We start from the raw sequence: 17320 nt of genomic DNA, 5'->3' as shown, positions 1-17320 counted from the left end.
TCCGATATTATTATAAGAGGGGAGTTGGTGATTACAAGAAATTACGAAGCCAAGCACCGAACACAAAGCGAACTATTCTTTCGCCTTTTACTAAAGAATACCGTGTGTTCTTTGCAATACGTGGCATACGCCTATTTTTGTTGGGTCCTCTAATCGGAGGCACCGTACAATTGAGTTTAAACTTTGAACTTTTCATATCTACGAAAATTTAATTCATATTAATTATTAATCTATTATTTGAATTGTACTTTACAAAAATTTGTAATAAATAAAAATATTTCACTCCTTATTTCGCATACTCTCCCTTTGAATTGTAATCCTTCAAAATTATATTCGTTTCGATGCGCAGATTAATTTTTTACATCGTAGTTGATTCTCTTCAAAAACAAATTCTTACATCCTAATTGTTCCATGCATGACAAGGGACCTTATCTTCTCTTCCTCCCGCTCTCGAGAAGACTCAATCATTTAGTTAGAGAGGAAATCAAAAAGGGACGAAGGCCCTACAAACTAGAAGCCACAACATGTATTTTATTTTTTCCATCTTAATAACTAGTTTGTTTGAGAAAAAAAAATCAACAAATGTCATTGTGTGCAAACTGCTAAAGTACACAACAAAAAACTACATTATTTTCCCTCCGGTCGCCGGCGTACGCAAAGAGAGGAAAAAAAATTAATAAATTATTTATATTAAATATAATTTAAAATAAATAATCTATAAAACATGTCATTTTAACTTTACTACAAACAATAGCTTTAGTAGCCTTTGTAGTCAAATTGAAACATGTCTTAAAGTAGTTTTAGATCTAAAGTGACCATATATTTTTTGAGTTGGTGCTCAAATAGATATTTAAGATTTGAGAATTTTGAAACAAAAAACGTGTCATTTACTTGACAATACTTTCATTAATATTTGAAAAACCAATAGCGTAAAAATGATTTTATAAAATAGATGAAAAATAATATTTATAAAGTCTTTATAAACTTATAATAAATTTTATAATAGTTATATGAAAATTTGATCATAATTATATAATAAATTTGATTCAAATATTTAGGGAACTCTGATTTTGTCTACTTATGTGAATTCCATATGTATTGGATGCGTTATAATGTTTGGTATTTGATCTTTATTTGAGTGAATTTGAAGTAAAGAGTTATGTGATCATTACCTAGTTTGGTTAATATTGTTTTTTAGGATATTTGAATTATTTGAGAAGTTTTGAAATTAATAAATGCAATAGATAAAATAAGATAATGATAAAAGCATTTTATTTTATTATGATTTTCCAAATTATAAAAGCATAATAATTAAGCAAGCAGGCAAGCAGATTCTGTTGGAGCTCTAAAGTTTGATTTTATTTTGCCTTGTTTCCACATGCTCACATAAGATTGTATAAATACGTCCCACATTGGAACTTCAAACTTAGGAAAGAATATGAAACTAATATAAAATGGATAGTCCGTGTCTGAAATAATCATACCTTTCTCGGCCTTTTGGCTAAGATCAAGTGTAGTATCTGTTCTTATCAGTTTAATATCTGATACGTGGGCCATCGGCTCACATGATATTAAATTAATTTTTTTAGGGAGAGTGGCCCATTACAGTAGCTTGCTACTCGCGCTGTTCAAGCGTCGCCTGAGTGTTGCACTTCTGCTTGGGCCTGGCGCATCCCACCAATCTGTAGTCAAAATTTTGATATCCTGTTTTAGGTCATGTATACTATTTAGTATTTGCTTTGTTTATCAAGTATTATTCTATAAATAACAACTGAATAATGTAGGGTTATTCTATAAATAACTTATGGACAACAAACCAATGAATTCAAACACACTTTCTACTTAAACCAAACTGTAATGTGTGAATTTATTATGGATGGATAAATGTAAGTGGAGACAAATATTTGTGATTTCTAGCTACTATGGTCTTATTAACAACAAAAATTATAACACGAGGAGAGGGTGGTCCTAGGAAACTATGTTTTTTTAACACAAAAAATGGAAAACTCAATAACCTCATTTATCTTATATAGATGATGTATGGCAGAGCCTAGTAAGCAGACCCTAGGAAAGTATGTTTTTTTAACCTAAAAAACAATGGAAGAACTCAGTAGTTTCAACTATCATCTTGTATAGATGATGTATGGCAAACCCATGTAAGCCAATTTGGAACTAAAGTAGTAATTTTCTTGTTTTTTATTGGCAAACACAAAGCATTATAAAAAAGATTGGCAATTATTTAGTGTCATGTTTTTTTTGGAATTTTTATGGTTAGGCCTGTAAATGAACGGAATTTTGGATTAGTAAATGACAAAGTGAATCCCAAAAAATGCTTGTTTACATTAATTTACTAAAATAGTGATGGAAGAAGAATGATAACTTGTTGAAATAAATCATCTTCAATTAGGGGGAGAGAACATAAACATAAAGAGATTGACAACAAAATTACAATGCTATCAAAATCTAATAAGATTTAAATATATTACTCTTTACAAAAAATATTAAGTATTATGTCACTTGAGTTCTTCTATTTATTTTTTTTATTTCTTTAAAACACAATTTCCACTTAAACCAAACTGTAATGTGTGAATGAATTATGGATAAATGTAAGTGGAGACAGATATTTTTGATTTCTAGTTACTATGGTCTTATCAAGTTTATTTTATACATTTTCAAGTTCAAATGTTTAGATATTGAGTTAGGTTGATTATTTTGAAATTGGATAAAACAAGTATATATAAGTAAAAAAATAAAATATAAAATAAACAACACAAATTATAACATAAGGAGATGGTGGTCCTAGAAAAGTATGTTTTTTTAACAAAAGAATTGGAAGAACTCAGAAGCTTAGAAAAGTATGTTTTTTAACAAAAGAAAAGAAATGGAAGAACTCAGAACCTTCAGTTATCATCCAAGAAGATGATATATGGCAGACCCAAATCAGCCGATAGAAGCCGGGTCTGTACCGTGGCAGGGTACTATTCTACCACTAGACCACTGGTACTTGTTGATAAAACCAATATATTTAAATTATACATTTAACAATTTTTTATTAAATTTAGTGATATGGTGCCATGTAACAAGTCATATTTTTATAACTTGCATCAACCATGTAATATTTACCTACAACAATACATAAGTTTTTTGATGCATATTTTATTTCATAATCGAAACAATGAAGTGAATAACACACCTTGTATTGGATGCGGAAAATCATATACTGGATTGTTTCGAACTTTGTCAAGGACCGTTAAATCATGCATTTTTCATCAGCGATAAAATATGTAAATATCATATTGTGGTAAGATACCGTTTTAACATTTCTAGTTGTATAACCAGTTTGACCACGTCAATTTAGTGACTCGATTACCTTAAAATGTACTTTGTACATTAGTATCATCAATAACACAAATACAATTCTATTAAATACAAGAAGTTAAATAATATAATATTAATAATATATAAAGCAAAGGAACTAATATCGTTAAACGTGGAAAATGATAAAAATTTTAGCTTAAATATTTTTTTGAATGTTGTGGGAACTTAATATGTACTTGTATTTGATACATGAGTTGCATATCATCCATTTATAGTTGTATTAATGATTTTAACACCTATATTATTGTAGACTTTGAATGACAAAAAAATGATCATCACTCACTTACTTCCACAATGGGCAAAATAAATCATTAACATTTCCTCTTTAATTGAAATTTTACGTTCACCAACTAAATTGTAATTTGTCACACAACTATTTATCAATCTTATAACAAATTTACAATTCATTATTACCGCTCAAAAATATTAATTATCATTATTCATTAAAACTTGTACAATTTTAACACAACAAATGGAATGATCGTTTGACAAACATTAAACATGTTCATTCAACAAATAATGATATGTGGGTTGTTAAACAAATTGCGACCAAATAGTTTACAAAATCATTATCATATTAAATAAAGTACTAGTGTAAGTTCTATCTTAATTGTTCATTCTTTTAAATTTTTTAAAACATCATAAAAATCATAATATTTAAGAATGGATCATAAAATATTTAAATTAGATAGATGTGTTATGATTTATAAATGATTTTTAAAGAAACAAACCAACAAACAAGAGAGATATGTGTTATGATCTGTGTGTCAAGTATTCTATTTATAAGAGGAAAAATATGGTTATATAAGAAAGACGGATTTCTTGTTTGTTTATACGCTAAAATCTCAATTATTATTTGTTTTTGGTTAAAATAATGTATGTACTTATTGTTGTTTTTCTATAGGATAAATTGATGTATATATTTATTATCTCAATTAATCAATGTTATTTGTTAATAGGGTAAAGTGATGTATGTACTCAATAGTACAATTTTTATTAGATATTTTTATTGGGTAAATTGATGTTATCATTTGTCTTTATCTATATAGGATAAAATCTTGTATTTACTATCACAATAATCATTTGCATACACATATATATTATTTAATATGTAAGAAAGTAAAGAAAAAAAATATGAAAGAAAAATAGACCTTATCACAACATATGTCATTAAGGTATATATTTGAGAATGATTAGTTTTTGAAGGTGAGGTTTTTTTAATTATATCAACTTTCAAAATAATATATATCCAGTTGTTATGGTTGGTTTGTTATAAATTAATTAAAAAATATCCTACTTCTAACATAAAAAAAATATACAACTTAAATTTTTGAGAACTCCCCACTACGACCAGTAAACTTATTTTCATTTAACAAAATAATCATATATTTTATCATTACTCCAATAAAAGCCATCACAAAAATAAAAATGATATTTTTGTTTAAAAATACATAAATATAACTAGAATAGAAACATCACAAAAATAAGTCATAAGTTATGTTTTCAAAACTAAAAAAAATAGAACTATCTCAACTTTCAAAATAATATATATCCAATTGTTATGGTTGGTTTGTTATAAATTAATTAAAAAATATCCTACTTCTAACATAAAAAAAATATACAACTTAAATTTTTGAGAACTCCCCACTACGACCAGTAAACTTATTTTCATTTAACAAAATAATCATATATTTTATTATTACTCCAATAAAAGCCATCACAAAAATAAAAATGATATTTTTGTTTAAAAATACATAAATATAACTAGAATAGAAACATCACAAAAATAAGTCATAAGTTATGTTTTCAAAACTAAAAAAAATAGAACTATCAACTCAATGTTGGGTCGGTGAAAAGCTCATGTAATCGAGTCCTATGTTTGAGTGATTTTGTGCGGAAGGAGTCAACAATATTTACAAATTTAAGCTTGTGCTTATTCAGCTTCATCGTCGTTCATTATTTTCAAACTCTAAGAAAGTTAAAAAAAATTAGAATTCCCTATGAGATATGTGATTGAAGATTTCAGATCAACGTGACACAATTATCCAAGATGAATATCTAAATATTTTTTCATTGGTGTAAGTGAAATGATTGAAGGAGAAGACATTAAATCGAACATGACGGACGATATAGTGGCGATGATTGTTGTTGTATTTGTTTATTTCTCTCAAGGAGACGTACACATACTTTCCTAGTTTTTTTATTGGGTAATCTTTTTTGGTTCTTTTTTATTGGGTAATTTATATTGGGTAAATATTTATCGAAATCACTGATCCTTCTTCGATAATAGATATAAATGAAAGCGGTTAAAAATGGGAGTAGATATAATCACCACTATAACAAAAATACGTTCCAACAAGACATTGTCTGGAATTGTCTTTCCTTTATATCGATAAAAATCTTTTTTATTTTCCTAGAAAATAAATAATACCGAAAAGATTAAAATCTAGAAATTTAAATATGCAAGAAATGTTCCAGAATTACTTAACCCATAGTCCCACCAAGTATTGCTCGCATCAATTATATTATGTATCGGATCTCATCCTAGGATGATTTGGAGTGTAGTCAATCGTAATTCAGATCAATGTAAGAGTTGGTCTTGAATTGATCTTTCGTATAATACACCATATATTTATCCAAAAATGTCTTAACAAAGAAATTGTACATGGGATTGGTTGGTCATTGTTGTCTGAAAATTATTTTTTCTTTCTCCATATATAATGTTTCATAAAAAAATGTATTTTCTGGAAATGAATTCCACTTTTGAGTTTGTTTTGTTAATACTCCAAAGTCACATTTCCTGATACAAACAGTGCATATCTATGACTTAGATGAAAAAAATAGTGCACTTCATCTAAATAGTGCATATATACTTATACATATTTATTCCATTAGTCTATTACACAAATATTCTAATGCAAAATTATAGCATTGAGTTTTGTTCTTAAACTTTGAGAATTTCTGAATAATTCAAATAGACATACACCAAATATAATCCGATTAAAAATGTTTTTATGTAAAGAACCTTGTATTAAAATATATAAACACTAACATGTAAGAGTTTAGATATGTAAATACTAACCTGTAAATACTAAAAATTCGAGACTCAATAAATGAAAGTTGTTATGAAACTTGAATTGGTGTAGGTTGTCAATTCAAAATTGTGAAGATTATGATCGATGTTTAGGACAAATAGAACTACACTTATAGATATAGTTTAATCGAATAGAACATAATATTAAAAAGGCACAGTTATAAGGCTATTTGAAAAACATTTTATATTTTCTTACTCGAAGAGTGTTAATCATAGCCAGTATAGAAGGGCCTTCTATAGATATGAAATCTAATTACATGAATGAGAAGATAGACAAAATTGTGATAGTCTCTAGGTGTTATTTATCTCTTTTAATTATATAATGAAAATAAATTTGTCAATAAATGTTTTACTTATTTTACAAATAACTTATTTAACTATTAATACATTTGATTTATTCACTCAATTATATCATTCCCTACTCAAGATAAACATATTTAAGATGTATCTGGTCTCAAAAATCCCGTAATGGTGAAGATATAAATTTCTTGAAGCTTTAAATACAACCTTGTTTAAAATTGTCCTGAATGAGATGGAAATCTATGTCACGATGTTTCGTGCCTCCCAGTTTCACCGAAGTCAACCATTAAATAAATAAGAGTAAAACATCCCCAATGAGGAGTGTATATTTGAAATTTTTATGCTAATTTTATAAATTCAATTAAAGTGTGAAATATGATCCAAATGTATAATTTGAATTAATTGATTTAAAATGCCTTTTATGACCAATTATAAAATTATGTTAATTTCTAGTGTAATTTAAATGATTTTATTATTATCAATTGTTTTGATAATTTAATATTATTTTTAACAATTAAAAATTAATGTAACATGAGTATTGCAAAATAAATGTCTTAAATAATTTTGGCAGACAATTACCCTTAATTAAGAAGAAATATTGAGGCAAATGAATAAGAAGTCGTTGGATCAATTGATAATTTTAGTTAGCAGTTTATTATTTCAACAATATAAGTAAGTAATTTATCCCACACCATCTTATGTAAATTATCACATCATCTTATACTTTTTCACTCTAGAATTCTAAAAGTCCTCTCCTTATTTTGTGAGTGTTCTTTGAGTTTTTCAATCGATATTTTCCGTTGAAACTCGATGATAGTTCATTTACATAGATCAAGTCCGATACATAGTGATTCTAGTATAGAATCACTACTAGATTTGTTGTACCATGGTACACATTCATCTATAATAAGTTCCAACACAGATGAGAGCATGAAACTGTTTTAAAGAAAATGTGTCTAACACATGCCTCAGATCAAGCCCTCTAAATCGGTGATTTCATTTTCTGTATATGATAGTTCATTTTTTATTTTAACATTATATTTATATATTCTCTGTTATTTAAATTTAAAGATAAGAATACTAACAATCTTAAAATAGTTTCAGTGTACTAAGCTATATAGTAGCTTGCGCAGTCGAAAGCATTTATCTTTGTTTTTTTAGAAATACGAGTTGTGATGTTACAAATGAGATGATGATTGTTGCCTCAAGGATGAAGCCGATTCAGAATCGTTCAAAATGAGTGGTCAATTGGTCATTAGTTATGGTTGAATAACGTTATTAATGAAAAAGGATAGTGTCGTTAATATCTCTTCTTTTTTATATATACAAAGCTTAGATAATATATATATAATTTTATTGTAATAGATAATAGACAAAAAAAAATCAGTTGAAACTGAAATTTTATTGAAGTTAGAGATCGTATTCTTGCTGAAGAGGTTCGTAAAATTGATTCGGGCGAAACATTCAAAGGTTTTGCTCTGAATGTGGAAAACAGGGGAAGAGGTAATGATAGAAATTTCAACCGAGGTAAGAGCAGATCTATGTCAAGGAGCAGGAGGAGTCAGTCCAAGTCTGGGAGGACATTTGAGTGCTGGAATTGTGGTAAACAGGGTCATCTGAAGAGGAACTGCAAAGCACCGAAGAAAAACGGTGATGATAAAAATGATGCAGCCAACGTTGTTACAGAATCTGTCACTGATGCGTTACTTCTGTCTGTTGATAGCCCGATAGATTCATGGGTTTTGGACTCAGGAGCGTCTTTCCACACCACTGCTCACAAAGAATTAATGGAGAATTATGTGGCTGGAAACTGTGGGAAAGTTTATCTCGCAGATGGTGAGCCACTGGATATTGTTGGCATTGGTGACATCAAATTGAAGATGGCAAATGGTTATGTTTGGAAGATTAATAAGGTGAGACACATTCCAGGTTTAATGCGCAATTTGATCTCTGTTACACAACTTGATGAAGAATGTCACAATTTCAGTTGTGGAAATGGTGCATGGAAGGTGACTAAAGGAGCAATTGTTGTCTATTTTGAGCATTTGATATATTTCAAGTATTTGATCTATTTCGAGCATTTAATGTAATCTCAATCATTTTGTATTTTTTTTAGGATGGGCTTGTGGAGGAGAAACTGAATGAGGATGATGTGCTGGTGAATGATAATATTGAGGTATGCCCATTTCGAGCATTTGATGTATTTCGAGCATTTGGTCTATTTCGAGCATTTGATGTAATCTCAATCATTTTGTATTTTTTTTAAGATGGGCTTGTGGAGGAGAAAATGAATGAGGATGATGTGCTGGTGAATGATAATATTGAGGTATGTTAATTTCGAGCATTTGATATATTTCGAGCATTTGATGTAATCTCAATCATTTTGTAATTTTTTAGGGTGGGATTGTTGAGGCGAAGTTGAATGAGGATGATGTGCTGGTGAATGATAATATTGAGGTATGTCTATTTCGAGCATTTGATATATTTCAAGCATTTGGTCTATTTAGAGCATTTGATGTAATATCAATCATTTTGTATTTTTTTTAGGATGGACTTGTGGAGGAGAAGCTGAATGAGGATGATGGGTTGGTGAATGATAATATTGAGGTATGTCTATTTCAAGCATTTGATGTACTTCGAGCATTTGGTCTATTTTGAGCATTTGATGTAATCTCAATCATTTTGTCTTTTTTTAGGATGGGCTTGTGAGGAGAAGAAGAATGAAAAAGACAATGTGGTCAATGAGAAGGATGATGTCTTTGTACATATTTTGGAGAAAAAGGAAGACATGTAGAATGTGCAAAAGGTGGAGGAGGGTTTGTTTGTGGAGAAGATTGAGAAGAAGGAAGACAATGTGCAGAATAAGGTGGATGATGATGTGTTTGTAGACAAGAAGGAAGACAAGGTGGTGTAGATTAAGAACGTGGTGCAGAAGAAGTTGGTGCAAAAGAAGATGGAGGATTGATGTAATTCAAGTATTTGTTATTTAATACTAAATATTATGGTCTAATTCGAGCATTAGTTATGTAATTCGAGCATTTGTTATGGTCTAATTCGAGCATTTGTTTTAATTCGAGCATTTGTTCTAATTCGAGCATTTCATGTAATTCGAACATTTGTTATGTAATACTGAATATTATGATGTAATTCGAGCATTTGTTATGTAATACTGAATATTATGATGTAATTCGAGAATTTGTTATGTAATACTTGTTCTAATTCAAGCATTTTGTTTAGACTTTTGTTAACATAACTCACGCATATTACAAAATGTGCGAGTCACTATTTGTTCAACCTACTTAAATAAATATCAATGTTTCATACAATACAACATGATCTTGGATGAAGTAAACTTAGAACATTATTCATACAACATTAGTAAACTTAGAACATTATTCATACAACATTATCTTGGTTGAAGTAAACTTAGAACATTTTGTTGAAAATAGAATTATTCAACATGCTGCTGAGATGATGGTTGTTGCTGTTGAGATGATGGTTGATGTTGTTGTTGAGTTGATGCTCTTATAGTAAACATGGTTCATCTTCAATGTCATTTTCAGTTTCAAAGACAACCTCCCGCTGCTTCGGGAATACGTCAAGATCATCAATTTCTGGAACCACTACACTTTCTTGAGTTGGATTTGTTAGATTTATAGGTAGTGAATTCTCTACTAAAGATACACACAATAGAGTGCGGTTGTGGACTGAAACTTCTTTGAATCAGTTAGCACAAGCTCCGCTCCAAATGCTTTGAGAATTACCCGACTCTCCAGACTAATTGAGACAGACATTGTTAGGATGAGCTTATATCCCTTTGAGGCAGCGATAAATGTAAGACCAATGCCTGTGTTTTCACTTGTAGGTTCCACAAAAATGCTCTATAAAGTATCCAAAGAGAAAGGTGAAAAATATGACCAGCAATCATTCAATAAATCTATCATCAGTTTAAGATTTTATTTGCATAAATCCTATACAAAAATGTGTAAGAATCATCTAGTACCTTTCCTGGTGCTATAATCCCCTTCTCCTCTATATTAGTAATCATATTGTATCCTATCCTGAAAAAAGAAGTTTAATCAATGCAACATAATGCTTTAGAACCATAAACACTTCAGAATAAATTGTTTCTCACCTATCCTTGACACTACAACAATGCTCCATTATCTCAAGGTTCGCAGGTATATTTGCAACAAATCCTTTTGTAATATTATTTAGAAAAAGCATTGGCATGTTTCCAATAAGTTGTTGAAGGCATACATAAGATATTTATTTCTCAACAAATTCCATATCAAACTATGTAGAAAAGTTGTACTAATCTTTCAACTATCTTGCAATGTACCAAACAGAATACATGTTTAATCAACAATCTCCAATCAAATAATCAAAATCCAAACCAGAAGTATCAAAGTATAATGATATAAAATTTATTAACCTAATCAAATTCATTTTTATAGATCTAGACAATTCGAAATTATTGAGAGACAGAGAAAGGTCACCTCAGTAACATTTTCGGCAATGTTGAGGACTTCAGTTTCAGGCTAAGACTGTAACGACACGGTTCTGCAGACTAGAGAAGAAGAGATTGACCTTGATTTTTTCACAGTTTGTGAACTGAATCCAACACGGCAGCGAATCAGAAAACGGGTATTGGCGCAAAGTTTGGAGTTGAGATTGTAGTAAGAGACGAACGGTTTGAGATTACATCAAATGCTCGAAATAGACCATATGCTCGAAATATATCAAATAATCAAAATTGACATACCTCAATATTATCATTCACCACTCCTCCACAAGCCCATCAATGTCTTTTTCATTTAGCTTCACCTCCACAAGCAAATCCTAAAATCTACATAAACCTTAAAAGCTACATAAATCCTAAAAGCTACATAACCCTAAAATCTAAGGATTATACATCAATATCCATCAATATAAACGGCAGAATAATGAGAACATTACAGATTAAACTTAAATCCTAAACCCTAAACTCACATGAATATATGATCGAAGAGACGGACGACGAACGATGATGAGAGTTGATCGATGATGTTTAACGAAGTTGGAACGAAGTTGGATGATGATGAGAGTTGTAAATACGAAGATGAAGTTGGAGATTCGTAAATGGAAAGTGAGAGAGTCATAGTCGGGAAAGGAAAAGGGTTTTTTTTTTAAATGAGGGGACAAATATGGTATATATACGATGAAAAACTCAAAATACCACTCTCTCACTTTCATCTAAATCGAGTCTTTGAACTCACGCGATTTAGATAAAGTGAGAGAGTGGTATTTCGAGTCTTTCCATTAACTCGAAGTATCACTCTCTCACTTTATCTAAATCGCGTGAGTTCAAAAACTTGATTTAGATGAAAGTGAGAGAGTGATATTTAGAATAATTGAGCGGTAAAGTGAGCGCGCTAGGGGCAATACAGACATTTCGCAGGGCAAAAAGGCCATGTTAGCAAACTATATCAAGCAAGGTCTTTTTGGATTTAGACCCTTTAGTAGGGCCATTTTATCAAATTTCCCAATTTCTAGTACTTATTTGAAACTTTGAAAAGTTAAAAGACATAATTTGATCCTCGTCTAAAATGAGATGGTTAATTTTGATAAATGAATTTATAGAGGAGAAATTATCTATAGCGAGGTACATGTGATAGAAAAATTAAGTAAGTTAATTTTTGGAACCGGCCAGACGGACTAAACAGTTGTTAACTTTCATGTGCAGATACAGATCAAAACCGTATGAACCGGTTGGGGCATCAAAACCGGTTGCTGCTATACTTCAAAGAAATCAGTTCCAAGTGATCAAGTTAAAGATCAGAGGAACCAGTTTTTACTTTCTCAAGCGACCGGTCAGCAAAGACAAAAGTTTACAAACCAGCCGGATCATACAACATAAGACACAAAAACCGAAAGATTCAAACTTCAAGAGTGACGTACCATGACGAAAGAAACGTGTCTTGAAAGAATAAAAGAAGATCGGATCCGATCGGAAGCATGCGAGGAAAGCAATGATGCTTTATTGATCCGAAGTTGACAACCTGAGGTGCATGTCCAACACGTGTCCAAATCTGAAAACCGGCTATGTCATCTTCTGCTCAGAGCTGCCTGCATGACTGCCATGTGGTGAGGAAAGTGAAGCGTGCAAGCAATCTCTCTGCACCAAGCGTGATAACGAGCAACCAATCCAAAGGAGAGAGAAGAAAAACGACCGTTGGCTCTTCTCAGCTATAAAAGGGAGACGAAACGTCTTCATTTAATGCAGTCGTTGAAATCAAGTATTACGAAAAACTAATCATAAAAGCATTAAGTTAGAGAGATAAACTCTTATATTCCAAACCGGTGTGTCTAAAACCGGAAGCTTTCTGTGTGTGTTTGTGTTGAGTTATTGTATTACATCAAAGAGTGAGTTTGGTGTAACCGGCGAGTAGCGAAGTTGGGCTCGACCGGAAGTATTGTTGTAACTACAAAAGTTAGTGGAGATCCTTCTCATAATCTGAGAAGAAGGGGTGACGTAGGAGAGTTTTGCTCCGAACATCCATAAAAATCCTTGTCTCGTGTTCTTTCTTTCGTTTTCATTACATACTAACTTATCCTAATCTCAAACTAATCATACGCCTTAAACCGGTCACTCATATCCATAAAACCGACTCCTCCTAAAACATCATCTAAAATCGCATACGTTGCTTCAACCTGAAACAAACATTTCCGCCCTTGAACCCGGTTCAAGAGTCTGTGACAGGTTGTGCAGTGCTGAGAACGGTTTTAGTCTCTAACCGGACTATCACCAAAGAGTTGTGTGTGTTGTAAGCGGCCACCCTTCCTAAAACCGGAAACACCCCGGTCCTCCAAGGGCGTCCCCGATCCTAACAAGTGGTATCAGAGCGAGGTTCTTAGCACTCAAGCAACCGAAGAAGATGGGAAGCATGACCCACAGCGACAAGCCTCTAATGCTAAACAGCGAAGCGTTTAGCAGTTGGAAGAAACAGATGTATCTACATCTGATTACGTTAAATGATGAGATGAGCCGAGTTCTGAAAGAGGGACCGATCAAGATCAACAAGGAGGCAGAACTATGGACGAGTGAAGATCAAAGACAGAGTAACCTGGACAACCATTGCATGAGACACATCTACAAGGCTATAGATGATAACAATTTGAACAAAATATCAGAGTGTGAAAACGCAAAGGAATCCTGGGAAACGATCATTCAGATCCATGAGGGAAACGAAAGAACTAAGGAGAACAAAATCTTGGTGGCTACACAGAAATATGAAAACATAAAGATGAAACCGGGGGAAAACATGAAGGAATTCAGCAACCGGTTCACCAGTGTAGTCAACGAGCTTCAAACACTCGGAAAGAAGTATGACAACCGAGAAGTAATCATCAAAGCCCTAAGATCTCTGCCAAGCACGTGGGATATCAAGACCATGGTGATGAGGGAATCGAGCACCCTTGGGCAGATGAAGTTGCGTGATGTGTTCGAGGATCTAAAAGCCTACGAGTTCGAGATTAAGTCTCGGATCGAAGACGAAGCATCCACATCAACCGCAACTAGAGCTTTGGTTACATCGGTGGAACCGGCGGTCCAAGTATCAACCGTTCCGGCTCCAGTCAAAAACACCGATCAAATTACTGAAGATGTTATGGCAATGCTAGCTCAGAAATTCGGGAAATTCATGAAGAATAGCCAACCACCATCTAACAATGATTTTAATTATAACTATGTAGATAAATCAAACAAAAGATGTTATAACTGTGACGGTTTTGGACATTTCAGGTCAGAGTGTAGAAAACCAAGAAGAGACGATAGAAAACCGGAAGGAAACTATCAAGGAAACAACTATCAGGGGAACAACTACCAAAGCAACCGGTACCAGGGAAACAACTATCAAGGGAATAACTACCGGGGAAACAATAACCAACGAAACGACTACCGAAGAAACGATGATCAACATGCTGACGAAGGAAAGGAGATTCAAAAGGCACTCATTGCATCCGACGGTGGAAGTGAGTGGGCATACTCCGACAATGAAGACGGTGAAGAAAAAGTAACCTGCTTCATGGCAAATGACGAAGAGGTATTTGATTTCTCTTCTGACGAGTTTACCAAAGAAGATCTGGTTTCTACACTCAACCAAATGGTTGCTGAGTTCAGAAACATATCTGCATACATACCAACTCCAAAAGAATCTAAAATCGAACAATCAAATGATGTATATGATAAAATCTGTGAAACCGAAATGTATGAACCGGATGAACTATTCTCCGATAATGAGAAGACAGTTCAACCGGTAACCGAAACCGATGAACGAGCAATGTACGTCACGGCTGCGTGGGAGAGATCACGACAAGCGGTAAAACAAATGTGTAACTATAAAAGACACCCGAAGTGTAGGTATGGTATCGGTTATGAACCAAATAAACAAAACGAATCAAAACAGTCTAACAGGATAAAACTCACGAAGAACAATCTTCCGTTTATAAAATTTGTCAAGAGCTCACAAACCGAAAATGACTTAAAACCGGAAGAAACGCTTAAATATGTAAGCCCTACTAAATCCGAAAAATAGCTTCATCCTGAGAGACGGAAAGTCAACCGGAAACCGAATAAACCAAATAAAACTCGACATCAAAGAAACTCATCACAACATAAGGCACTCTTGAGCAACAGCCAAGAGGTTAAGCCAAATATTATAAAAACAGATACCGGGAAGGTGATCCGACTTATTCAAGTTTGGATCCCAAAGGGACTAATCAACCATGGACCCAACTGAATGTGGGTACCAAAAAGGTGTAAATAATTGTTTGTTGCAGGTTAGGAGGAGCAACCGGCTAAAGAATTCAGAATGGTACTTGGACAGCGGATGCTCAAGGCATATGACCGGAAACAAGGAGCTACTAACCGATATCAAGCACGAAACCGGAGCAATCATCACATTCGGGGACAACTCGAAAGGTAAAACCGTGGGCAAGGGTAAGATTGTCCATGGTGATCTATCCATAAGTAATGTATTATTGGTAGAAAAACTGCGTTTTAACCTGTTAAGCATAAGTCAAATGTGTGATGTGGGTTACAAAGTTGAATTTCATAAAAACTCATGCTTAGTTAAAAACCAAGATAATGACATTCTGCTAACCGGTAACCGGATGGGAAACATTTACAAAGTTGATTGGAAAACTGATTTTGAAAAACCTGTGTGTATGATAGCCGGAAATGATTCAAACTGGCTTTGGCATAAACGGTTAAATCACTTGAATTTCAAAACGATTAACTTCATTTGCTCCAAAGAACTAGTTCACGGTTTTCCAAACATTAAATTCTCAAAAGATAAAGTATGTGTTGCATGTCAAATGGGCAAGCAAGTAAAATCATCTTTCAAAAGTAAAGGAAATTATCAATCTGAACGATGCTTAGAACTCTTGCATATGGATCTGTTTGGTCCGGTCAAAGTAACTAGTTTAGGAGGCATGCATTATACTATGGTAGTTATTGATGATTACTCTAAATTTACTTGGGTTACTTTTCTAGCTTCTAAAAATCAAGCAACTCCAAACCTAATTAAATTGATTTTGAGAATACAGAATGAAAAATCCATTCGAGTGAACAAAATCAGAAGTGATAGAGGAACTGAGTTTATAAACAGTAATTTAACTACTTTCTTGATGATTCCGTTATTAGACACGAGTTGTCTAGTGCCAGAACTCTTCAACAAAATGGCCTGGCTGAGAGATGAAACCGGACTCTCAAGGAAGCTGCAAGGTCAATGATAGCTGATTCGGGTATTGCTCAAAAGTTTTGGGCTGAAGCTATCAACACCGCTTGCTATACACAAAATCGATCTTTAGTAACTAAACGGTTTTCGAAAACTCCTTTTGAAATTTACTTTGATCAAATTCCAAGCGTACAGTATTTTCGAATTTTTGGTAGCAAATGTTTTGTTCACAATAACGGCAAGAATTATTTGACCGCTTTTGATGCAAAATCCGATGAGGGAATAATGTTGGGATATTCAGCTGTAAGTAAAGCCTATAGAATATACAATACTAGGACTTTAACAGTTGAAGAAACCGCACACGTTGTTTTCGATGAATCGGTTGAACGAAACACTACATTACCCTTCGACCTTCACAACAGAATGGAAAATTTTAATATCTATTCTGATGATGAAGACGAGGTTCCGGTTTTTAGACGATTTGTCAAGGACCAAGCGGTTGATGCTGAACCTCAGCCTGATCAAGATGCTTTACCGCAGAAAGTTGACGCTTCAGTTTCTACTGAAGAAATCGGTCGGTCTGACTCTGTTCAACCTACCGATCAGTCTAACCTTGATCAGCCAACCGAAAGCTTGATAGACACGTCTCGGATTAACCTCAGAAGGAACAAAAATCATCCTCTTGAACTAGTAATAGGTAACATATCCTCACCCGTCCGAACTAGGCAACAAAATTTGGATCACTATGAAAACTCTGCTTTCATATCACAAATTGAGCCGAAAAAGGTGGATGAAGCATTGTCAGATCCAGATTGGATCTTAGCAATGC

At 32.7% G+C, this 17320-nt stretch overlaps 2 non-coding genes and 1 pseudogene across 2 annotated transcripts; 2 read left to right on the top strand and 1 right to left on the bottom strand.

Moving 5' to 3' along the window:
• The first annotated feature begins 46 nt into the window (after window positions 1-46).
• Window positions 47-163, top strand: LOC124922878. Its single transcript, XR_007097929.1, has one exon. It is a non-coding gene; the product is annotated as a U5 spliceosomal RNA (small nuclear RNA).
• Window positions 164-1480: 1317 nt separating this feature from the next.
• On the top strand, window positions 1481-1678 carry LOC124923167. The gene has a single exon (XR_007098177.1). It is a non-coding gene; the product is annotated as a U2 spliceosomal RNA (small nuclear RNA).
• An 8768-nt stretch (window positions 1679-10446) lies between these two features.
• Window positions 10447-14562, bottom strand: LOC124912734 (annotated as a pseudogene).
• Between the last annotated feature and the right edge of the window lie 2758 nt (window positions 14563-17320).

This window comes from Impatiens glandulifera, chromosome 1, assembly GCF_907164915.1.
Source record: "Impatiens glandulifera chromosome 1, dImpGla2.1, whole genome shotgun sequence".
Lineage (NCBI taxonomy): Eukaryota > Viridiplantae > Streptophyta > Magnoliopsida > Ericales > Balsaminaceae > Impatiens > Impatiens glandulifera.
This window is presented reverse-complemented; position numbering and strand designations above follow the sequence as displayed.